At 41.9% G+C, this 24,523-nt stretch overlaps 1 protein-coding gene and 1 pseudogene across 1 annotated transcript in view; one reads left to right on the top strand and one right to left on the bottom strand.

Moving 5' to 3' along the window:
* GSG1 (germ cell associated 1) overlaps window positions 1–24,523 on the top strand; it is a 114,099-nt gene that overhangs the window by 1,815 nt on the left and 87,761 nt on the right. The gene's annotated exons all lie outside the window — the stretch shown is intronic.
* Window positions 1,867–7,618, bottom strand: LOC149454177 (uncharacterized; annotated as a pseudogene).

Genomic DNA, 24,523 nt, shown 5'->3' with positions numbered 1-24,523 from the left:
TCTTTTATTTTCCTTCTTTTAATAAAGGACTTGTCAAAGCCTGTCTGTTTTTTTTTTGTGAATGGGTAGCGGTATCATGCACCCCATACTCATTCACATAGAGGAGGGAGCCAGGATCTGGGGGCCCCCTTCTTAAAGGTTGCTTCCAGATTCTGATAAGCCCCCCACCCGCATACCCACACAGCCACCGGCCAGGATTGTGGGGAAGAGGCCTTGTCCCCATCAACATGGGGCAAGGTGCTTCAGGGGGGAGCCCCCCTTCCCCAAAGCAACCCCCCATGTTGAGGGCATGTGGCCTGGTATGGTTCAGGTTCGCTCGTCCCCCTCTTTCCTGCCCTGCTGGGCTGCATGCTCGGGTAAGTGTCTGGTATGGATTTTAGGGGGGACCCCCATGCCATCTTTTAAAAAATTTTGGTGTGGGGTTTCCCCTCAATCCATATTATACCTGAAGGGCTTGGTATGGATGGGGGGGGGGTCCCCATGCTGTTTTTTTAAATTATTTTTTTAATTGCCGACAATTCTTTCTTTTACATTTAGCTGTCAGTGGGGAATGCCACTGACAGCTGAAACATTAACACATGGTTTTCACTACTAAAATATCGCATGACTTGAAAAAATAACTCAATATTTTAGTAGTGTTTTTTAGCGAATTCAAATCTTTTTTTTTGAATGCTCCAACATCCACCAGCTCCGTGATGTCGTCATGGAGGAGTGGAAGAGGACTCCAGTGGCAACCTGTGAAGCTCTGGTAAACTCCATGCCCAAGAGGGTTAAGGCAGTGCTGGAAAATAATGGTGGCCACACAACATATTGACACTTTGGGCCCAATTTGGACATTTTCACTTAGGGGTTTACTCACTTTTGTTGCCAGCGGTTTAGACATTAGTGGCTGTGTGTTGAGTTATTTTGAGGGGACAGCAAATTTACACTGTTGTACAAGCTGTACACTCACTACTTTACATTGTAGCAAAGTGTCATTTCTCCAGTGTTGTCATATGAAAAGATCTAATAAAATATTTACAAAAATGTGAGGGGTGTACTCACTTCTGTTAGATGATGTATGTTAAAGTACAATCAAAAGGACTTAATGAAGACCTGGAAATCCAACATGGTGTAACACCTCCTCTCCCTCTACATCACACCCTGTAAGTACTCTACAGGGTCTTTCTTGTCAGCCCGTAAGCACCATGATTAGTTCAATCACCCTGCCTTTTGAAAGTTGCCTCATTATATTGCAGATGTACAACCCATGCAACACCCTACCAAAATAATTAAAAACAAACTAGAATGCAGATAATAACGGGAAAATAGTACAGCTGACAAGGGCAGACCTGCCATAAAAGCGGTATATAATGAATCCCATGCGGAGTAATAATTCACTATTATAGTGGATGCAATTATTTTTATTAAGATCACATGGATCATGGAAAGGTAGACATTTATATCATGGTGAACACATTGTCAATCATGAAAGTAAAATCAGAAAAATAAAAGCAAAAAACAAATAAACGTTCTGCGTTTTCACTTAGCTGCATATATGACAAAAAGAGCCAGATTTGAATAGGCAAAGACTGTTTCTGTATTCATTATAGAAAGTCCATTTATTGAAACCAGATATGTATGTATCTTCAGTATTCTTAATCTGTATCTTCTATCTTTAGAGGTATCAAAGTAATTCCTTCCAATTCCTCAATATATGCTGATGGAAGCATGAGTAGCAGAAATCCTGAAGAATAAATGTACAATGAATACAAAGATCATGGAATAATTGCTAAATGCCAGTCATGAACTTGCAGTATCAAGATGAATCCTATTAGTAAATCGTATGGCCACTAATGGAGGAATAAAACATGATAAATTTATATATTACCTTCTTAGCAAATCATCATCATTACTTGGATTGATTAAAGTAGATTCAAAGTGTGTGGCCAATATCAATCGGCCGATATTTCTTATATAAGGTATTTTCAGTGGATAGCAGTAATTATGGCTCTAAAACAAATAAACAAATGTTATGGCATCAAATTCATACAAAAATCATGGGCAATTCCAAATGAAGGAAATAATTATCCTATTAGAGACCATAGTGTTTCCACTGATGAGATATACATCTGTGTAAATCCTCTGTAGAGATGAGAGTTATGTATCCTCCTTGATACCAAAAAATTGTTGAACTATAGTAGAGATATCTTGATTGTGCACTAAGGCACTAAACATATAAGTAACTAGCCTATTAGGGCTCCAAATATTCCTCTTTTATGTAAGAGCAAGGCGGTTCCTTTAAAGGGTTCTTAGGACTGGTTGTCCCGTTTTGCATATGATAATGCTTATGAGATAAAAAAAATCAGTATTCACCTGTAAAAGGCCCAAAAATTTCTCTATATATGAGTGCTGGGATTCCCAATTGAGGCTCAGAACATATAAGTCCCGTGTCGCTTAATTAGCAAGGTACAACTTAGCTCTATTCAAGGGTTACTTGCCACCGGTGGAAGTGATATAATGCTACTTGAATTTGAAATGAACTCCCGGGAGTCATAAGTACGAGTGGTTTTCTGTCTTGCCTCGTGTTTGTCCAAGATGGAGGCATATGGCTTGCCTCTTTCCCCTCATGGACATCGCAGCATGGAAAGACGCAGAGCGTGATGATGTCACTACGTTGACGCGTTTCGTCCGACAGTCATCGCGGACTTCGTCACAACTGGGAGGGAATGACTCTTCTCATTCCTTTTATAGTGCACAATTTGCATATTTCCATCATTTTGTCGCCCTCTTGTGTTGAAATGTCATCACTACATTGTTAGTCCAAATTTAATTATAAAATAAATATGATTGGCATTGAGCATTGAAGAATGGCTATACATTAGATTGAGGGTCAGATAGTATTACTAATAGTTGATTTACACCAGATGACAATAATAAGATAACAAAATATTCACTTTTTACCATTTTCAGAACAATTAATATCATTTATATGAAATAATATAGCTCATTTCACAATGGAATAATCATATAGGGATTTATTTCAGGAATATTTTAAAATTTACTTCAGTGTTTAAACCATGTGGTATTAAGGTTCCTAGTGTATAAATACAAAATTTCTCCTTTTGCAGAAGAATTTTATCAAAATCTCCTCTTCTAGAAGAAATATTTAAAAGGAAATACCTTTTACTTTTAGGCCATCAGTTTTACCTTGGTGTACTTCCTTAAAATGTTGAGCTAAGGGATTTTCCCTTTCTTTATCATTTTTATTTTTATATTTATTTTTAATATCCCTTATATGTTCACTAATACATATTTTTAATGGTCTTTTTGTTTTTCCTATATAAAATTTCTTACATGGGCATTCTAACATTTAAATTACTCTACTGCTAGAGCAATTTATAAAATTCTTAATTTCATAGGTTTTGGAATCACCTACATTGTGGAATCTGTTAGTTTTATGAACATAGGGACAGATCTGACAATGACCACAAGGATACGTACCTGTGGTATTACCCATTTTTGTTAACCAGTTTTCTTTCGGAATCTTTTTAAATTCTGATTGTACCAATATATCGTTCAAATTAGAAGTTCTTTTAACAACCATCTGTGCTTTATCACCCACTATTTGTGCTATCCCTGGATTCATGGTTAGTAAGTGCCAATGCGAATCTAATACTTTTTAAACTTTCCATTGTTGTCCATATTTTGTTATGAACCTTACAGGTTCATTTTGTTATTTTTTTATTATTAGATTTAGTATTCGTATTAGTAAGCAATTTCTTTCTAGCTTTACGTGAAGCCTTGCATTTTGCTTTTCTCAGGGTTCTATGTGAATAACCCCTTTCTCTGAATCTCTGATAGAGTTGTGCTGCTTCTATTTGAAATTTAATTTCATCTGTACAGTTCCTTCTAATTCTAAGGAATTGACCAACTGGTATACCTTGTTTCAATGTTTCAGGGTGACGACTAGTTGCATGTAAGAGGATATTAGCTGCTGTCTCTTTTCTAAATGTTTTTGTTATCAATGTATTCTCATGGATTGAGATAGATAAATCCAGAAAATAAATTTCCTTATAATCAAAAGTATATGTTAGTTTAATATTTCTCTCATTTAAATTTAAACTAATAAGAAATTCTTGTAATTGTTCAACCTCTCCTTCCCAAACCATGAGTATATAATCAATGTATCTGAGCCATTGGGTGACGTAGCTCTTATACAGTGTTGAAGTGTATACTAAATCCTCCTCCCATAGTCCCAGATGAAGACAGGCATAAGCTGGGGCCCAAGGGGCTCCCATAGATGTTCCTCAAATTTGTTGATAGAATGTACCAAAAAATTGGAAACAATTGTGTGATAGCATAAATTCTAAAAAATCAAGAATCAGTTCATTCTGAGCCCCCATTTCTGGATATTGTACCTCCAAAAAGTAAGCTACTGCTTTAAGTCCCCATTTATGGGGAATTGAGGTATATAAGGATTCCACATCTATACCAACCAATAAAGCCCCTCTGGAACCTCAATATCTTCTATTTTAAATAGAACATCTCTTGTATCTTTAACATAAGATTGCAGGCCGGTTGCTAGATCCTTAATAAGATTGTCTATGAATTTACCAACTGTTTCCAAAGGGCCATTTACTGCTGATACTATAGGGCGACCCGGTGGTTGAAGTGGGTTTTTATGTATTTTCGGAATTATATAGAAAGTGGGAATATTATATATATCAATATTAAGCATATCATATTCTTGTTTGGTCAACAGATTAGCTTCATAGGCCCAAATAATTTTTCTATTTAAGATATTTACTATTTTGTTGAATAGATTTTCACACAATCTATGATATGTATTTAGATCGTTTAATTGCCTTTTAATTTCTTTTTCATAATCTTCACTTTCCATAAGCACCACATTTCCTCCTTTGTCACTTCTTTTAATTACTATCTCTTTGGCATTACGTAATTCATCAAGGGCTATTCTTTCCTCCTTAGTTAAATTGTCTAAGTTTTTTTTCTATTTATAAGTCGTTTGGTTTAAGAATCCACACCCTATTAGTGGTGAGTCGGGGAAATGCATATTAATGGGTGGATACCCCGGGAGTTTTGAAACTTTTTTGTAGAAAATATTACAGCAACAACATTTTTTCATTCATCCTTTTTTTTCTTTGACTTTTATTTTAAGAGTATCTCACAAGTACATTCTTCAAGTACGCTAATAATATTTAAGATGTAATTATGGAGCTTTGACACCATTTTTCACACTAGATTTATAGTAAGGTATACTCTTACAGTGATTATAAAAAGTCTACACCCCTGTTAAAATGTCAGGTGTCTGTGATGTAAGAAAATGAGACAGATAAATAATTTCAGAACTTTTTCCCCCTTTAATGTAACATATAAACTGTACAATTCAGTTGAACAACAAACTGAAATCTTTTAGGTGGAGGGAAGTAAAAATAAAACTAAAATAATGTGATTGCATAAACTAATACTTTGTTGAAGATTTTATTACAGCACTCAGTCTTTTTGGGTGTGAGTCTTCCAGCATGGCACATCTTGACTTGGCAATATTTTCCAACTCTTCCTTGCAAAAACAGTCAGATTGCGAGGGCATCTCCTGTGCACAGCCCTCTTCAGATCACCTGACAGATTTTTGATCGGCTTCAGGTCTGGGCTCTTGCTGGACCATTCCAAAACTTTAATCTTCTTCTGGTGAAGCCATTCCTTTGTTGATTTGGATGTATGCTTTGGGTTGTTGTCATGCTGAAAGATGAAGTTCCTCTTCATGTTTAGCTTTCTAGCAGAAGCCTGAAGGTTTTGTGCCAATATTGACTGGTATTTGGAACTGTTTATAATTCCCTCTACCTTTGTAAGAAAAAGGCTTCCATCTTGCCACTCTACCCCATAGCCCAGACATATGAAGAATACGGAAGATTGCTGTCACATGTACCACACAGCTAGTACTTGCCAGATATTCCTGCAGCTCCTTTAATGTACCTGTAGGCCTCTTGGCAGACTGCCAGACCAGTTTTCTTCTCATCTTTTCATCAATTTTGGAGGAACGTCCAGTTCTTGGTAATGTCACTGTTGCGCCATATTTTCTCCACTTGATGATGACTGTCTTCACTGTGTTCCATGGTATATCTAATGCCTTGGAAATTCTTTTGTACCCTTCTCCTGACTGATTCCTTTTAACAATGAGATCCCTCTGATGCTTTGGAAGCTCTCTGCAGACCATGGCTTTTGTTGTAGGATACAACTAAGAAAGTGCCAGAAAAGACCTACTGGAACAGCTGAACTTTATTTGGGATTAATCAGAGGCACTTTAAATGATGGCAGGTGTGTGCTGACTCCTATTTAACATGATTTTAAATGTGATTGCTTAATTCTGAACACAGCTACATCTCCAGCTATAAGAGGGTGTGCACACTTATGCAACCACATTATTTTAGTTTTTTATGTTTATCCCCACCCCCCCCAAAAGAGTTGTACAGTTTATAGGTCGCATTAAAGTTGGAAAAAGTTCTGAAATTATTTATTTTTGTCTCATGTTTTACATCACAGAAACCTAACATTTTAACAGGGGTGTGTAGACTTTTTGTATTCACTGCATATATATATATCTATGTGATTTTACATTTCCAGGTAGGGGGCGTGTGCGCAAGAGATTCCCCGCCGGCACTCGGCGAACGCTGAGGAACAGTGACAGGGGAAAGACCTGTGCGTAAACAACACAGGTCTCTTACCTGCCAGCAGTAACATGCTGCTGTGTACTTCTCTGCACAGTAGAGAAATACACAGTAGAATGTTTACATAGTAAAACAATCACAGCACATACAGTAAAACACAGCACAGCACGCAGTTCACCCTTTGATCACCCCAGATGTTAACCCCTTCCTGCCCAGTGTCAGTAGTACAGTGTCAGTGCTTTTTATTAGCACTGATCACTATATTAGTGTCATTGGGATGTCAGTGACAGCTAGTCAGTTCCCCCCAGTGTCAGAATGCCCGCTGCAGTCCCGCTATAAGTCGCTAATCACTCCCATTACTAGTATAAAAAGAAAAAATTACAGTATTAGACTGCCATTTGTATATGCTATAACTTTCATGTAAACCAATTAATTTATATGTATTGGGATTTTTTTTAGCAAAGACATGTAGCAGAATACATTTTTGCCTAAATTTATAAAAAAATTAGATTTTTAAAATTTTTTAACTGGATATGTTTTATAGCAAAAAGTAAAAAATTATTTTTTTTTCAAAATTGTCGGGTCTTTTTTTGTTTATAGCGCAAAAAAAAAAAAACACAGAGGTGATCAAATACCACTAAAAGAAACCTCTGTTTGTGGGAAAAAAAGGACAAAAATGTCATTTGGGTTCAGTATTGCATAACCGCGCAATTGTCAAAGTAACGCAGCGCCATATTGCAAAAAATGGCCTGGTCAGGAAGGGGGGTAAATCCTCTGGAGGGCAAGTGGTCAAAGAGGAGCTTCAACCTCCCCTCCAAAAAATTAGGCAGCAGCTACAAATACTGTAGTTGCTGAGTTGTAATAAAAGGACACTTACCTGTCCAGGGATCTAGCTCTGTCCTCACCTGGGCCAGTTTTGCACTGGTCTTTGAGTCCCCTAGACTCTGCATGTTTACTAAGGGAAACTGTCTGTGAGGCCTTGCAGCTTCACAGCTGGCTTTCCACTGCGCATGCGCTTTGTGAATGGTCCCGCAGTCTTTTGGGACCTGTAACATATCTGAGAAGGCTGTGGAAAAAAAGGGGGGGGGGGCGGTGATATTCCACTCAGATCACCTAGGCAATCTGGGCAGATTTGGGAAGTGGGAGCAGGGAGAGAGGAGGCAAGAAAAGCAGAACTTCTCCTCTTGGTTGACGATCTGCTTTAATTTCCATGTACGCATTAAGTCTCCTCTTTTTCAAACTCTGTCCTTCATTTTATACACTTGAATTGACATTTAAAAGACGTGAACATTAATGAAACTGTGCCTCTCACTGGATAAAGGTTTATTTTTTAATTCTCTGTCCAAGCTAGGCTCTACACTCTATGTGATATACTGCTCACTGCAAGTGGTTTATTTAGCCCCCCCCCCCATCTCCCAAGCAATAGAGAGAAAGGTACTCATCTTTACAGCTCCAGACATCCCCGGGAACGAGAGTCAGGCTCTATATAAACCATCAAGCAGACCACAGCCTCTCTCTGATCCCACCTGGTTCCCATGGCTCGCATGTCTCTTCTGTAATCCCTACTTCTGGGGGCAGCTGCTGCCCCCCTGAAAGATGCCGCCCTAAGCAAGTGCCTTGTTTGCCTTGTGGTAAATATGCCCCTGCTGATTGATCACTTTCCAGGTTTTAACCATATACAAAAAGGATAAGTGATGATACTCTATCTCTGATTTCATATTTATAGGCTGTGTATTGGCAACTAAACTGATTCCTTGGTGAGTTAAGACAAATTCAGGAGCAATATACACTGTATTATTGTAGATCATAACTGTGACTTTACTGTAATTGTTTAGGTGTGATGGATGCATCTGTTACATTTTATTAATCGTTAGGATAGAATTGACTTCCATATTGACAGGAAAGTAAGCAGAGTCAGACTGGGGTATCTGGGTCCCACAAGCAAAAATGAATGAGTGAAACTGTTCCCATGATCTTAAAATGGCTTGGATATTTCAAGAGACATGTTAAAGATACCGCTAATATGTTACAAAACTGCCCACAGTTATACATAATTCTATCAAATCACCATGTTACGCATCTGTTAGAGACAGTACACATTATAAAAGACTTACTAGAGACAATGCTGCCATGTTATATGATGTAGGAGGAATGTTATGAATGAAAGAAAAATCATGTTACTACTAACAGAGATGTCATGTTACAATAGACAATCAGGCTAAAAGAACACAAGGAGGGTGCACCAGCCTCATGCATTGCCTAAGGTACCATTTACTTGAATATATAAAACAATGCAAAACTCACAAATCCAGTTGAGTATCAGGCCTAAATACCTAAAGCAAAACAAATCCCAACAATAGACTCAAACCAGAACTGTAGGTAGGCATGGACAACATTACAAACTAGGACCAGGTGATGTGTTTTGCAGCGTATACTCTCTTTTTCAGAGCTAACAGACTGCAGATTTGCAAGTGTTTAAATAGTAGTATGGATTAGTAATAGGCCACACCCACAAAATCTCAATGAGGGTTAGTTTTCACAATTCAGCTAAGAGATTAAGAACAAAACAGGGCAGGAAGCGTTCACGTGCAGCCAAGGAAAATTGTCACTTACTGATCTGGCTCTGCACCACCCAGGAGCAAAGATAGTCAACCACAGCAGGATGGGCTCTTTTCTCTGCCCGGGCACCCCACTTGCTCCCCTACAACCAAGCAGTGGATGGGGAAGATTTCAGGTTCCAAATATGATGGTGCATGGACCCATGCCACCATGCAGCCACATGCTCAGCCTCCAAGTTGGTGATGGCTTCGGCAGCTGATACTGCAATCTCTTCACCGGAACTCCCAGACAATCAGTACAGCTCGTCTAATGACAGTGCAGCTGCTTTTGCACCAGGTAATCAACCTGAAGAGACCTGCAGACATACTGCTTTGCTTGAGAAATTGAAACTATTACTACTGTACAAAGAGAACTGTTAGTGGCTACTGAACAGCTTATAAACACTGTGTCCAGAGAAATTTGAGATCTGGGCACACACAATGATCTTGAGGGAAAAATGGATAGTGCAGTTACTGCTATTGTATGCAATGAACCTGACCTAGATATAATTAAAGCTGACATAACGGAGGCTTATATTAAAGAAGAAGACTTGGAAAACCGTAACATGCGGGACAACTGGGCAACTTCAGCATTTGCAACATACCAGAGCATGTAGATTATCTCATCTCCTTGGTCATTGCCATCATTCAGAAACGGCTCCCATATATTCCAATTGAGAGGCTTAAATGTGACAATACATATGGCTCTTGGTCAAAGAAAAAAAAAATTTATGCTATTCAGGTCCATATAGATAAGATGACCACCTTACGCTCCAAACACAGCCTAGTCCATGCTTGTAGACAACTGAATCCCAGAATGAAGGATTATACCCACTATTCTGCTCCCCACGACTGTTTTTCACGTATTGATCACTTTTTTGTTAACCCCCAATTCCTTCCTTCTCTTATAAAAGCCAAAATCACTTTGGTCCCAGAGTCAGACCATTTCAATGCACTTCCCTCACTCCTAGCTCATCTTCTTTGTGTGGGGTATTAATGACTCCTTACACTCACACTTATCTACAGCTACTTCTTTTGCCAATGACCTCAAAAGCTACTTTGCTTTTTATGAGAATTCAGTTTCCTCTACTGTTTCCTTATGGGAAGGCTTCCATACAGGAGTCTATTATCCTATTAGTCTCAAGAAAGAAAGAGAAGTTAAAATCATGGAGCTCTCATCCCAGCTGGTGCATCTCAAATCTGCTTGGAAGAAATGCCCTTTTTCATCTCTCCACAAGCAGGTGCCCCCTACTAGAGTGGAACTTAAGGTTCTACTTTTATCAGACTACATCTTCCAGGTGGAACCCTGCCACCATTGTGGACTGCTTTTGTTCCATTCTATCCATATTCCTCTCATAGGAAATGAGAGATAAAATGGATGCTGATGTCACAATTCCTGAAATACTTCAATCCATTAAATCTCTTAAACCCTCTAAAGCCCCCAGCTTGGATAGTTTTTCAATACTCTTACAAAACCTATGCAGATTTCCTTGCCCTACATTTACCCAGTTTATGCAACCATTTAAAATCCCATCCAGATGTATTTTTCATCTCCCTCAGGGCCCATATGACAATATTGCCAAAACTAGACAGAGACCACCTGGACCCCACAACTATTGTTCTATATCCCTACACAATATATGTAGACATCAAATTATTGCCCAAAGTATTGACTTCTAGGCTACATTTTTTCCTTACCACCCTGATACATAAGGACCAGGTAGGCTTCATTTCAAATAAACAAGCTTCTGACAACACCCATAAGGTGATCCATCTCATACAATCACAACAAATTACATGGCATGTTATTAGCACTCAACATACATAAAGCCTTCAATGCTATCTCTTGGGAGTATTTATATTACGTACTGCTACTGTCAAACATTCAAACTTTCATTCTGCTACTTTCCCTGTTGAGAAAGAAACCCGTCAGGGATGCCCCCTCTCTCAAATTTTATTGGTCCTTGCCCTAGAACCTTTGGTGCACCTTATCAGAATGAATCCCAATATCCATGGACTACAGTCTGGCCATCATACTTATAGAGTCAGCTTTTTGCTGACAATTTCTTGCTGACCCGACACAACCTACCTATCATATCTTTACCGACTCTACTGTCCACTTAAACTCTTTCACTCATATTTCCAGTCTGTACATAAATGAGGTAAATTAGTAGACCCTAAAATCGCCCCATATCTAAACCGGGGCATGCAACGTTTAGATCGCCATTCAAATTCACATGGGGTGATAATTGAAATACCTCGGTATCCAGATCACCCTGTATTAGTCTAATTTATATTTAGCCAATTATCTCCCAACTATCTGCCAACTTAAAGCTCAAATAGCATCTTAGACCAGACATTCCATTTCATAAATGGGGAGGATCGACTCAAATTAATGTTAGCCCAAAAATCTTTTGCACCGTCTCGATTCTAGTTTCCCCCTTTGCTATTAAATCCTTTCAAAACCATATTATGTCCTTTATTTGGTTTAACAACAGACCTAGAATCCCCAGGCAAACTATGTAAATCCACAGATGTCATTGAGGCCTGAGAGTCCCAATTTTTTTTTAAATATTACCAAGCTGCCCAAATTACTCCTCTTATCACCATATATGCACTAGTGAGGCTCTTTTCTAGGTGGAATTGGAAGCTACTTCCTGCACCCCTATAAACCTCACACCATTACCTTGAACCAGAGGTGGACTGACAACTCATGGGGCCCCCGGGCAATAGGGGGATCATGGGGCCCCTGTGTCCATGCCCAAATTCAAAAAAGCCTATGAAAAAGGTACCAGGGGCATCTCATAGGGCCCCCTACTGACCCTGAGCCCTCGGCAGTGCCCAAGTTTCCAAATGGTCAGTCCGCACCTGCCTTGAACATCTCCTATTTTACTACCACCCATGTTAAGCTCTCTGATTAAACATATTCTGAAAGTCTGGGGTGACCAATTCTAGTAATTTGCTTTCCACTTACCTCCCCCTTCTATCTCTGATGGGCAAGTCACTTTTCCCACCAGGGCTTGAATCTGCTGCTGCCTTCCATTGGCAGACCTTACATGGCCGAAATGCTTCCTCTCTTGTGCTGGAGAAAGACTCCCATGGCCAGTCATCTAGGACAGATTAAAATTGCCCTTAAGTAACTCTTTAGGTAAACCCAAATTAGACACTGGATTGTTTTTCTCATATGAGATAAATACCTTTCTACCACTTTGACTACCTTTTGAGCATATTTCCCATTGTCATTCCTTGACTTTTAAACTAATTTTCTAAAGTATATTCTAATCTTAATCTCTTACCGTCACCCAGTACACACACTTATGTAGCAAAATGGTAGGAAGACTTAAAAGCTAACAAAGCAAACAAAAGACTGGTCTGATACGTGGGCTACTACTGCTTCCTCCACTATTAACGTCACCTTTCTTGAATCAGCATATCAACCATATGGTACCTTGTTTCCTTCCAGACTTGTCCTTATGTTCCCTGGACACTGTAACATACCTGGTGGTGGAGCCTGACGTGTGGAGGTTGGCTTCTCTTACACTTCCAGCTCAGGAGTCCTGGTAATGTGACAGGAGCGCCTGACTAGTTTTCTGTTGCAGGATGCAGGAGAGCAGCGCGTGCATAGCTGTAAAGCAGGCTAGGCTTTGCAGAAGAACAGACTGTGTTCAAGACGAGTATGTGGTGCGTTGCTGTAGAGCAGGCTGTGCTGGTGGACAAATAGTCAAGTCAGGCCAGGGTCGGTAATAGTAGGCAGATGGGCAGATAAACAGAAGGAGCAGGTACAGACAAAATCCAGGGACAAGTCAGGGGTCGGTACAGACAGCTTTCAGGCAGGGTCATAGGCAGATCAAGTCAGTATCAGGAAGTCAACACAGGAACAGGTATCAGATGCTTTAGGGAACGTATTAGACCAACCGGCAAGGACTTCATGCCATAGTGCAGCTTAAATAGCCTTCCTGGTGCCACGTTCATTTGCGCATGCATATTTGATCATGCAGGTTCATTCATGCACTTGCACCTACGATCCGGCCACAGGCAGAGTTCCTCAATCCCAGGCGTCTGTGTACCTGGATATTCCTTTCCTGACAGACACACAGGTCTTTCCTTTAGAGGATGCCAAACTGCTGGTAATGTTTTTCATATATGGTGGTCTTGTCCAATGCTTAGCTGCTTTTGAACCCTTGGTTAGCCCTTTTACATTTCAAACTTCTAAATATTACTAAAAGACAATTTAAACTGGCTCTTTTTGTTCTATTGGCTTCTAAATTAATGATAGCTAGGACATGGCAAAAGCTATTCACTCACTTCTCTGAAACTGAATGAAACTCATATATAACATTTGCTTTGTTAATGAACAGATAACTAATTTCCTTACTAACAGCTATGAGAAGTTTCTCAAGATTTGAGACCCATGGATCACATACCGTCATCCCAATATCTTCTCACAAAACTTAACCGCTTTATAAAGCACTTGCACGGTTGTTTGGCACATCCTGCATAATGCTTTCCCCTTCATCCTTACCCAGCGTTTCTTTCCCTTCCCATTTCTCTCCTTTTTTTTCTCTATCTATATTTCCTCTTTTAACTTGTTCCTTAGAAACATGTAAATGCCACATTACCCAGTGCCATTCACTCTTTAGCAACGCAACACTTTGTATATTGGATTTCATTTGGTTTATTGTCTGCCGATCCTGTACACATCTGTTTCATGGACATCTACTTGTATCATTTGTAATTTTTATATGACAAAACCAATAAACATAGTGAAATGAAAAAACAAAATATAAACTTTGAAAGTGATGGAATTGATACAGTGGTATAAAAATATAAAACTTTCAATGCAAAATAAGTTATCAAATCAAGATCCTAATAATGATCCAAAATAGCACAGGAAAGTCACAAAACTGATACAGATACCAGTGAAAGCATATTATTCCTTCCAAAAGATATGTACTGTATGCTCTCACTAGTGTATGTCATATTTGAGAGCTGTGGCTCAACACCCAGCAAATTACTCCTATTACCCCCATATCCTTGTATCTCTTGGTTTTCTGAAAATTCCACTGGCCTTGTGTCAGGGAGCGAGGAGCCAGACACACAAGGAGGTGCAATTAAAGATAGGTTTATTATACAAAAACAAGGCAGAGTCTATGCAAGTCCAACAGCAACAGCAGGTGACTTGGTAGAACAGAAGCCAGGAAGGATGATCGCCAGAGCCGGGGTCAGAAGCCAGGAAGGATGGTCGCCAGAGCCAGGGTCAGAGGCCAGGAAGGAGTCTTGCCAAAGCCGAGTCGGTATCAAGGAGAGTAATGAGAAACAAAACAGGAGCTTGCTGCTGTGCAACAGACATGACACGAATGCAATGGACAGCTACAAACAGCAGACTTATATGTGATAAGCCGCCACCTCCTGGGGGAAGAGCCGCAGAGGGCTGAAAGCATAAAGGATCCCACAATGCTTTGCAGACACCTAAGATGGATCCCAGCACATGGAGCAACACAAGCCCTGAGGAAAGGTAGGATCTTGACAGTACCTCCTCCTCAAGGGCCCCTCCCCCTCCGCTGCTCAACATAAGGCTTCTGGGGAAAGCGGGCGTGAAAAGCGCGGAGGACCATAACCACGCCAATGGACCAGGAACTGCACCCGACCATGGACCAACCAAGAGTCCAGGATGCGGCTCACCTCATACTCCTCATGACCGTCAACCCTGATAGGACGAGGCGGAGAGGCAGTAAAGCGATTACAGACCAGAGGCTTCAACAGGGATACGTGGAAGACATTGGAGATACGCATCCCAGGAGGAAGAGCAAGGGCATAGGCAACCGGGTTCACCCTGCGGAGGATGCGGAAAGGACCAACAAAACGGAGAGCCAGTTTCGGTGCGGGCACCAGAAGATTGAGGTTACAAGTGGACAACCACACCCGATCTCTGACCTGGTATGAAGGAGCGGGCAACCGTCTACGATCAGCCTGGAGCTTCTGGCGCTGAGCTGAGTCCTTCAAGGACCTCTGGATCTGCCCCCACGAGGAACGCAGGTCAGCAAGATGGTTATGTCCTGTGGCGAGAACAATTCAGGCAATACAGCGGGTTGGAACCCATAGTTGGCCATGAAGGGAGACATCCCGGAGGAGGAGTTGACAGCCGAGTTCCTTGCAAACTCTGCCCATGGCAAGAGATCGACCCAATTGTCTTGATGGTCTGAGATATAGCAGCGAAGGAATTGTTCCAGGGCCTGGTTGGAACGCTCCACAGCCCCATTGGACTGGGGGTGGTAGGCCGAAGAGAAGGAGAGCTTGATACCCAACTGGGAGCAGAAGCTGGACACAAACTGGCTCCCACGGTCCGAGACAATCACCTTAGGCAACCCATGCAAGCAAGAGATCTCCCTGGCAAAAACCGTAGCCAGTTCTTGCGCAGTCGGTAATTTCTTGAATTGAACACAATGGCACATCTTGGAGAAACGATCAATGACCAGAATGACCATATGGCCTCAAGACGTAGGGAGGTCTACAATAAAATCCATGCCCAGGTGTGACCAGGGACGCTCCCCATTGGGAATGGGTTGCAGAAGGCCCAATGGAAGATGCAGAGGAGATTTATTCTGGGCACAGACAGAACATGCCGCTACATATGAGGTGATGTCGGAACGGAGAGATGGCCACCAGAATAAACGAGAAACGACCCAGGACAACTGGGTCCTCCCCGGATGACCGGCAGTCTTGGAATCATGGTAGGTATGCAGCAAGCGGGTGCGCAATCCCTCAGGCACGAAACATCTACCAGCCGGTCTCTCAGAGGGAGCATCAGTTTGAGCCGCCAAAATCTGCTCCCCAAGGGGAGAAGTCAGGCTGGTACAAATGGCAGCCAGGATCTGATCCGGTGGTATGAGTCCTCAGGCTCAGAGTCCTCCCTGGACAGCTCAGAGTATTGCTGCGACAAGGCATCAGCCCTGACATTCTTGGAGCCAGGCAAATAGGAGACCACATAGTTAAAACACGACAAGAACAGTGCCCATCTGGCCTGACGGGGCGTCAACCTCTTAGCTTCTGAGAGATACGTCAGGTTCTTGTGGTCAGTGAGAATGAGAACCGGAACTGCAGAACCCTCGAGCAGGTGCCTCCATTCCTTGAGAGCCTGAATAATGGCCAACAACTCCCTGTCACCAATCTGGTAGTTGCATTCTGCGGAGGAAAGCTTCCTGGCGTAGAACCCACAGGGAAGTAGGGGTCCATCGGCCGACCGACGCTGAGACAGGAGGGTGCCTACTCCCGTCTCAGATGCATCAACCTTGAGGACAAAAGGCAAAAGGCAAAGGCGGATTTCAGAGCTTCGAAAGCTAAGATGGCCTCGGATGACCACTCGTGGGGCTTACTGCCCTTCTTGGTCAGATCTGAGAGAGGCTTGGCCAGCGTGGAGAAGTTCCTGATAAACTTCCGATAATAGTTGGCGAATCCCAAAAAGCGCTGAATGGACCGAAGACCACTGGGACGAGGCTGCTGCAGAACTGCTGAAACCTTCTGAGGGTCCATGGAAAATCCCACAGCGGAAATGATGTAGCCCAAAAAAGGCAACCTGGGATCGGTGAAATTCACACTTCTCGAGCTTGCAGAAAAGCTCGTCCTCACGTAACCGTTGCAGCACCCGCTTAACATCCTGGATATAAGACTCCATAGACGCAGAGTAAACCAGGATGTCGTCCAAGTAAACCACCACGCACTGCTGCAACAAGTCACGAAAGACATCATTATTGAACTCTTGAAAGACCACGGGCGCGTTACACAACCCGAAGGGCATAACCAGGGATTCATAGTGGCCGGTTCTGGTGTTGAACGCGGTCTTCCACTCGTCGCCCTCCTTGATCCGTACGAGGTTGTACGCAGCCCTAAGGTCGAGTTTAGTAAAGACCGTTGCTCCCTTGAGGCGGTCGAACAACTCGGTAATCAACGGAATTGGGTAAGCATTCTTAATCGTGATTCGATTGAGACCCCTAAAATCAATGCAAGGCCTCAATTCACCACCCTTCTTTTTCACGAAGAAAAAGCCAGCTCCTGCTGGAGAAGTAGACTTGCGAATGTGCCCCAGGGAAAGCGCATCTGCAACCTACTCCTCCATGGCCTGATTCTCCGCAACCGAAAGAGGATACACCCTGCCACGCAGAGGAGTGGCACCGGGTTGTAAGGTTATGGCACAATCGTATGGACGATGAGGAGGCAGAGCACCAGCGTGCACCTTGTCAAACACGTCCAGGTACTCCCCATAGTCAGTGGGCAACACAGAGTCCAAGGAGGCACACAACACCTTAACAGGTCCACAGATGCAACCGGCCCCACACTGTGGAGACCACGAGAAAATCTCGGCCTACCGCCAATCAAAGGTCGGATTGTGCTTCTGAAGCCAGGGATATCCCAAAACCACGGAGTAGTGCGGGGAAGAAATTACCTGGAAACAGGCCAACTCCCTGTGAACAGCCCCAATAGCTACTTCAACCGGCAGGGTCTCAAGGGTAACTTGCAGCGGTTGCAGGGGCCTGACATCTATCGCCTCGAGGACCAATGGAGTAACTCGAGCCTGCAGAGGAATGGAGTACTGGGCAGCAAACGAACGGTCCATAAACAACCCGCCAGCACCAGAGTCTACCAACGCCTTGGCCGTCACCGAGCCTTCCACCCAAGAGAGGACAACGGTGATTAGCGGTTTATCTTTGCGGGAAACTGGGGACAAGGAAACTCCACCCAAGATCTGCCCCGGACAGGATCTCAGGTGCGAGCGTTTCCCGGAAGGACCAGACAGGACTGCCGAAAATGCCCACCAAGACCACAGTACAGGCAGTGACCCTCCCGACGCCGAGAGGAAAGGCAAGCAAACCCCAGCTGCATGGGCTCACCGCCAGACAAGCCATCCCCAGGAGGTGTGGGAGGAGAGGGAGGAACGGGTTGGACAGAAAACGTAGGTGCCAATTGGTTAGGATGCCTCCCCAGACGCTTCATAAGTGAAGGCCTCTGTCTGAGTTTGGCGTCAATCAGGATTAGGAAGGAAATTAGTACTTCTAGCTCCACAGGCAGTTTTTTGGCTGCAATCTCATCCTTCAATGCATCTGAGAGACCATGAGAGAAAGCAGCCACCAGATCCTCATTGTTCCAACCCACCTCTGCCTCCAGGGTACAAAATTCTATGGCGTACTCAGCAACGGTTCGTGAACCCTGATGCATGGACATGAGCAGCTTAGCAGGAGAGGCGGAGCAAGCAGGCACATCAAATACCGTACAGAAGGAGGCAACAAAACCGGCAAACTCGTGAATCACAGGGTTATCATTCTCCCATAAGGGATTTGCCCAGGCCAAGGCCTTGTCCAAGAGCAGCGAGATTAGGAAGCCCACCTTTGACCTCTCAGTAGGAAAAGCGTGGGGTATCAATTCAAAATATATGCTTACTTAGTTAAGGAAACCCCGACACTGACTCGGCTCACCCCCAAAGCGCTGTGGAAGGGGGGCTGAACCAGTCATACCTCTGGGCACCGCAGGTGCGGCAGCAGATGCGGAGGTATGCGCAATAACCGGAGCAACAGCGGGAGCAACCACAGGAGTGATAACCGGCCTATTAGCACCAGGAGTAAGGTGCACTGTGCGTGCAAGCAGCATCTGGAACGCCTGAGCGAACTGATCCAACAAGAGATCCTGCTGATCAAGTCTGGCAACCAACATAGGGAGCGAGGGTGTACCTGCACCGTCAGGATTCATGGCATTCGTGTAGTGTCAGGGAGCGAGGAGCCAGACACACAAGGAGGTGCAATTAAAGGTAGGTTTATTATACAAAAACAAGACAGAGTCTATGCAATTCCAATGAGGAATTCCAATTGAAATGTGAGGTACAGAGACCTTTTCTTAAAGGTACATATGAAGATTAGTGATTTATTTACTATGGCCATGTTTGTGGGGCTTTTTTTTGCTGGCTGTTCAGCTGTTACTCTAAAATACGACATACACGACAAGAGCATATATATCTTTTGGTGTTTTATAAGGAATCATATGCTCTTATCAGTATCTGTATCAGTCTATTTTGTATCATAATTAGGATCTTGGTTTGGCAACTGATTTTTATCTTTATCACTATTCTTTTGTATCTTTATACCACTGTATCATTTCCATCACTTTCAGTGTTTATGTGTTTGTTTTGCTTTTAATCTCTTTGCTGAATTATGAACCCTCTACTGCACTGAATTTTTTTGGGGGTGTGGCCTATTACTAATCCATACTACTGTTTAAGCACATTCAAGTCTTCAGTCAGATACCTCTGAAGAAGTGGATATATCCCTTGAAACACATTCTAGTTCTGCTTAGTGATGTTGCTGATGCTTACCTACATTTGTGGTTAGAGTCTTTTGTTGGATTTTATTTTGCTTTATGTATTTAAGCCCAATAGCTAACTGGGTTTGTGAGTATAATGCATTGCTTTTGAATATTCAAGTAAATGGCACCTTAGGTAATGCACAAGGCTGGTGCATCCAGTTTCGCCCATATCCAAAGAGGGCAGCAAGCCCTCAGATGCAGCTGGATTACCATATATTGCTGAAGCTAGAAATGAAGACTGTCACCTTTTGGTTTTTCATCTAAATTGTTACCTGATGCACTTTAGTTCAGAACAGTGGATTTTTGTGTGTAGAAATTAAGGCTAGGTTGACACTACTGTGTGTCAGCAATACGCACAAAATTGCAAGTTTCCCAGCGCACACAGAAATGCTCTAGTGTTTAACCATTTCAATACCGGGCAATTTTACCCCTTCCTGCCCAGGCCATTTTTCAGCGCTCTCACACTTTGAATAACAATTGCGCGGTCATACAACATTGTACCCAAACTAAAATTTTATCATTTTCTTCACACAACTAGAGCTTTCTTTTGGTGGTAATTAATCACCGCCGGGGTTTTTATTTTTTGCTAAATTAACAAAAAAAGACCAAAAATTTTGAAAAAAAAACACGTTTTTCTTTGTTTCTGTTAAAAAAGTTTACAAATAAATAATTATTCTTCATAAATTTAGGCCGAGATGTATTCTGCTACATGTCTTTGGTGAAAATAACCCAAATTAGGATGTATTATTTAGTTTGTAAGAAAGTTATAGAGTTCACAAACTATGGTATAGATCTGAATATTGATCAATCCTGAAGTACTGACAGCCAATCTAATTTCTTGAGGTCCAAGAATGTCAGAATAGTACAGATATCCCCCAAATGACCCCTTTTTGCAGAGTAGACAGTCCGACGTACTTCATAAGAGGAATGGCAAGTTTTTTGAAGTTGTATTTTTTTTGTCATAATTTTTCGGAAAATGAAAAAATTAAAAAAATTATTTTCACAATTTGTTTTTTTTTTACATACTGTCACCAGTGCAGTACAGCGTCATCATATGACTGGCATGGCGGTGAACAGGGACACTGACTGGTGACAGTATGAAAAAAAAAAAAATATATATTTTTTATTTTTTTTTATTTTTTATTATTTTTAATTTTTTATTAAATTTTTTTTATTTTTTTAAGATTTTGTTTTCATATTTTACTATGACCAAAGTAGTGTACTACTTTGGGGAAGTGATCAGTATTTTTTATTTTTTTACACAATTTACTTATAGCAAAGAATTACTTTGCTATAATCAAGCATTTACCTGAATGACATCGATTCATTCAGGTTTTTTTTTTTTTTTTTGTGCTTAGCTGTGATTTGGCCATAGCTAATCACATGACATGTGCATGTTACCTGCTGTGACCATTCACAGCTAGGCACTAGTATACATTGGATGGCATGAATGAAGCCATCCATTGTATACAACTGTCATGTGACCTGCTGTGATTGGTCACAGCAGGTCACATGGCACTGGCAACGGGGGCCGGTACTCAGATCTGTCATCAGCCGTGTCCGAGGTACACGGCCTGGTGACAGATCGCGCCACTGCATGGCTCTGCAGCCGTGCGAACTGCGCATGTGCGAGAGGACGCCAAATGGCGTGCACCCGGAAAGGTAATACATTTTTGCCACCGCCAAACGGCTATAGGCCGGGCGGCTAATGGTTAACAGATGCATGGCAGTGCTATTATGTGTTAAAAGCACCTCCACGCATCTGGAAACATGCATGTTTTTGCATACTGCATAGTGCTGCATCATGATGCAGTTCATGTTGTGTGTTTTCAGAAAAGAGTCAGGGACTTTTCTGTGTTTCACTTGCTTAGGACAGCCCATTGAAATTAATGGTCTGCCTTACACACAATGCTCAGAAACACACTTGATTGCACCTGTAGGTATGAACCAAGCCTTGGACCACAGTACAAGAAAGAGGATAATCAAATTATCAATAGCAGCTGAGCCATATTTCCAAACACCATATTGCTGGAATATACTATAAATGAATTAACTGTCAAATGCAAGAAATTGTTCATGAGTTTTTAGTTGACAATCTAATCTGCCAAAAGATAATGCAATCAAAATAGTAAAATAGCAAATGATAATGAAAAAGATCAAAGATAACGAGAGCAAAATAAACAGGGAAGAGAAGGAGGAAAGAGGAATTAATTGAGACGGGGGTTTAAGGAAATTAGCTTACTGACTGAGGGGGAACCCATGCATCTTTGGCTCCTAAAACATAGAACCTGTGAGGGAACAATGCCAGTGGCCTCTATTTCCTAGGTGGCCTCTAGGAGAGAAAGTACAGGACTATATGCAGAGTACAACCAACATTAAAGTGTGCACTGGTGGTAAAAGAGGAAGAGGATTATGGTCACATGGACTGTATGCAGATCAGGGGCGGACTGACAAATCATGGGGCCCCCGGGCAATAGTGGATCATGGGGCCCCTGTGTCCTTGCCCAAACTCAAAAAAGCCTATGAAAAAGGTACCAGGAGCATCTCATGGGGCCCCCTACTGACCCCAGGCCCTCGGGCAGTGCCCGAGTTTCCAAATGGTCAGTCCGCCCCTGATATGACTACTAAGACATGCTCATTGTATGGTAAGTAAAGCATCTCTGATGACTTTATGGACCTTACCATTGCAGGTCTTGGACAATCCTTATGGGTATAAATGATTTGTTTGTATAAGTAAACAGCTCAGAGATCAATTGGGCCCTAGTTGCTGGTAAGGCAGACACCCAAAACTTATCTATAGGTTCACTGGGTACAAAAATCAAATTTTGTCAAAAATTTAGGCCAAAATGTATTCTTCTACATGTATTTGCTAAAAAAAAAAAAAAACAATATGTGTAAATTAATTGGTTTACGTGAAAGCTATAGTGTTTTCCAAATGGCAGGGGCATCTCATGGGGCCCCCTACTGACCCCGGGCCCTCGGACAGTGCCCGAGTTTCCAAATGGTCAGTCCGTCCCTGATGCAGATCCATATATATCTATATGGGCTAAATGAGCTGTTGGTGGTAAAACAAGGGAGATATACTGGCCTGAAGTAATTTATAGCTGGCAAGCTATAACACAATATTAAATCAGTGTATATCCATATACAGTTGTGCTTAAAAGTTTGCATACCCTGACAGGAATCATGTGGTTGTTTCAAGAAGCACAATACAACGATACTTGAACAAAAATTAGCTGCACGGTCAAGCTGACAGAAAGAAGCCTTTACTGCTCCAATGCCATAAAAAAGCCCAGGTACAATATGCCCAACAACACCTTGGCATGCCTCACAGCTTCTGGCACACTGTAATCTGAAGTGACTAGACCAAAATAGAGCTCTATGGTCACAACCCTATATGCTATGTTTGGAGAGGATTCAACAAGGCTCATAGTGACAAGAATACCATCCCTACTGTGAAGCACGGTGGTGGCTCACTGATGTTTTGGGGGGGGGGGGTTCTCTAAAGGCACAGGGAATCTTGTGAAAATTGATGGCAAGATGTTATCAAAATATATTGGCAGACAATTTGCATTCTTCTGCACAAATGCTGCGCATGCAATGCTCTTGGCCTTTCCAGCACAACAATGATCCTAAGCACAAGGCCAGGATGACACTCCAGTGGTTACATCAGAAAAAGGGGAAGGTTCTGGAGTGGCAATCACAGTCTCCTGATCTTAATATCACCAAGCCATTCTGGGGAGATCTCAATTGTGCGACCAAAGACTTTTCATGACCTGGATGCATTTTGCCAAGACAAATGGGCAGCTATACCACCTGCAAGAATTTAGGGCTTCATAGATAACTATTACAACAGACTGCATGCTGTCATTGGTGCTATAGGGGGTAATACAAATTATTAAGAACTAAAGGTATGAAGACTTTTAAACAGGAGTTATTTCATTTGTTTACTTGTTGCCATGTTTTGTATTATGTTTGTGCCTTTCTGTTATGACCTATAGTTGAATATATATCCCGTCAGAAATAAAATGAATGTATTTTGCCTGCTCATTCATGTTTTTTAATAAAATGGTACATACTGTATACAATTCCCCAATGGTATGCAAGATTTTGAGCACAACTGCATATCTATCTAGCAGGGCAGATACAGTTGTGTTCGAAATAATAGCAGTCAGACATCACTAACCTGATCAATCACTGTTTTTGGTAGAAATGATATTTCTACATGGCAAATAATTTACTAGCAGGTGTAGTAGAGTAATAGAAATCCAACAGACCCAACAGTCATGACATGCATGCTGCTGATTCTGTGTAATTGAATCACTAATTGAAAGAGGCATGTTCAAAATAATAGCAGTGTGGAGTTCTATTAGTGAGGTCATTCATTCTTTGAAAAACAGGTGGCAATTATTGCCCTTATTTAAGGAAGGAAGGCAGCAAATGTTGTACATGCTGGTTACAGTGCATTTCTCTCTGAAATTCTGAGGAAAATGGGTCGTTCCAGACATTGTTCAGAAGAACAGCGTACCTTGATTAAAAAGTTGATTGGAGAGGAGAAAACCTATAAAGAAGTGCAGAAAATGATAGGCTGCTCAGCTAAAATGATTGCAAATGCTTTAAAATGGCAACCAAAACCTGAAAGACGTGGAAGAAAGCGAAAAACTACCATTCGAATGGATAGAAGAATAGCCAAAATGGCAAGGACTCAGCCAACAATCAGCTCCATGAAGATCAAAGAAGGTGTAAAGTTACCTGTGAGTACTGTTACAATTAGAAGACGCCTATGTGAAGCCAAGCTATCTGCAAGAAGCCCCCGCAAAGTCCCACTGTTGAAAAAAAGACGTGCTGAAGAGGTTACAATTTGCCAAAGAGCACATTGACTGGCCTAAAGAGAAATGGCGCAACATTTTG

The sequence above is a fragment of the Staurois parvus genome, unplaced genomic scaffold (assembly GCF_062004578.1).
Source record: "Staurois parvus isolate SC_StPar_1 unplaced genomic scaffold, SC_StPar_1.0 ptg000436l, whole genome shotgun sequence".
Classification (NCBI taxonomy): domain Eukaryota; kingdom Metazoa; phylum Chordata; class Amphibia; order Anura; family Ranidae; genus Staurois; species Staurois parvus.
This window is presented reverse-complemented; position numbering and strand designations above follow the sequence as displayed.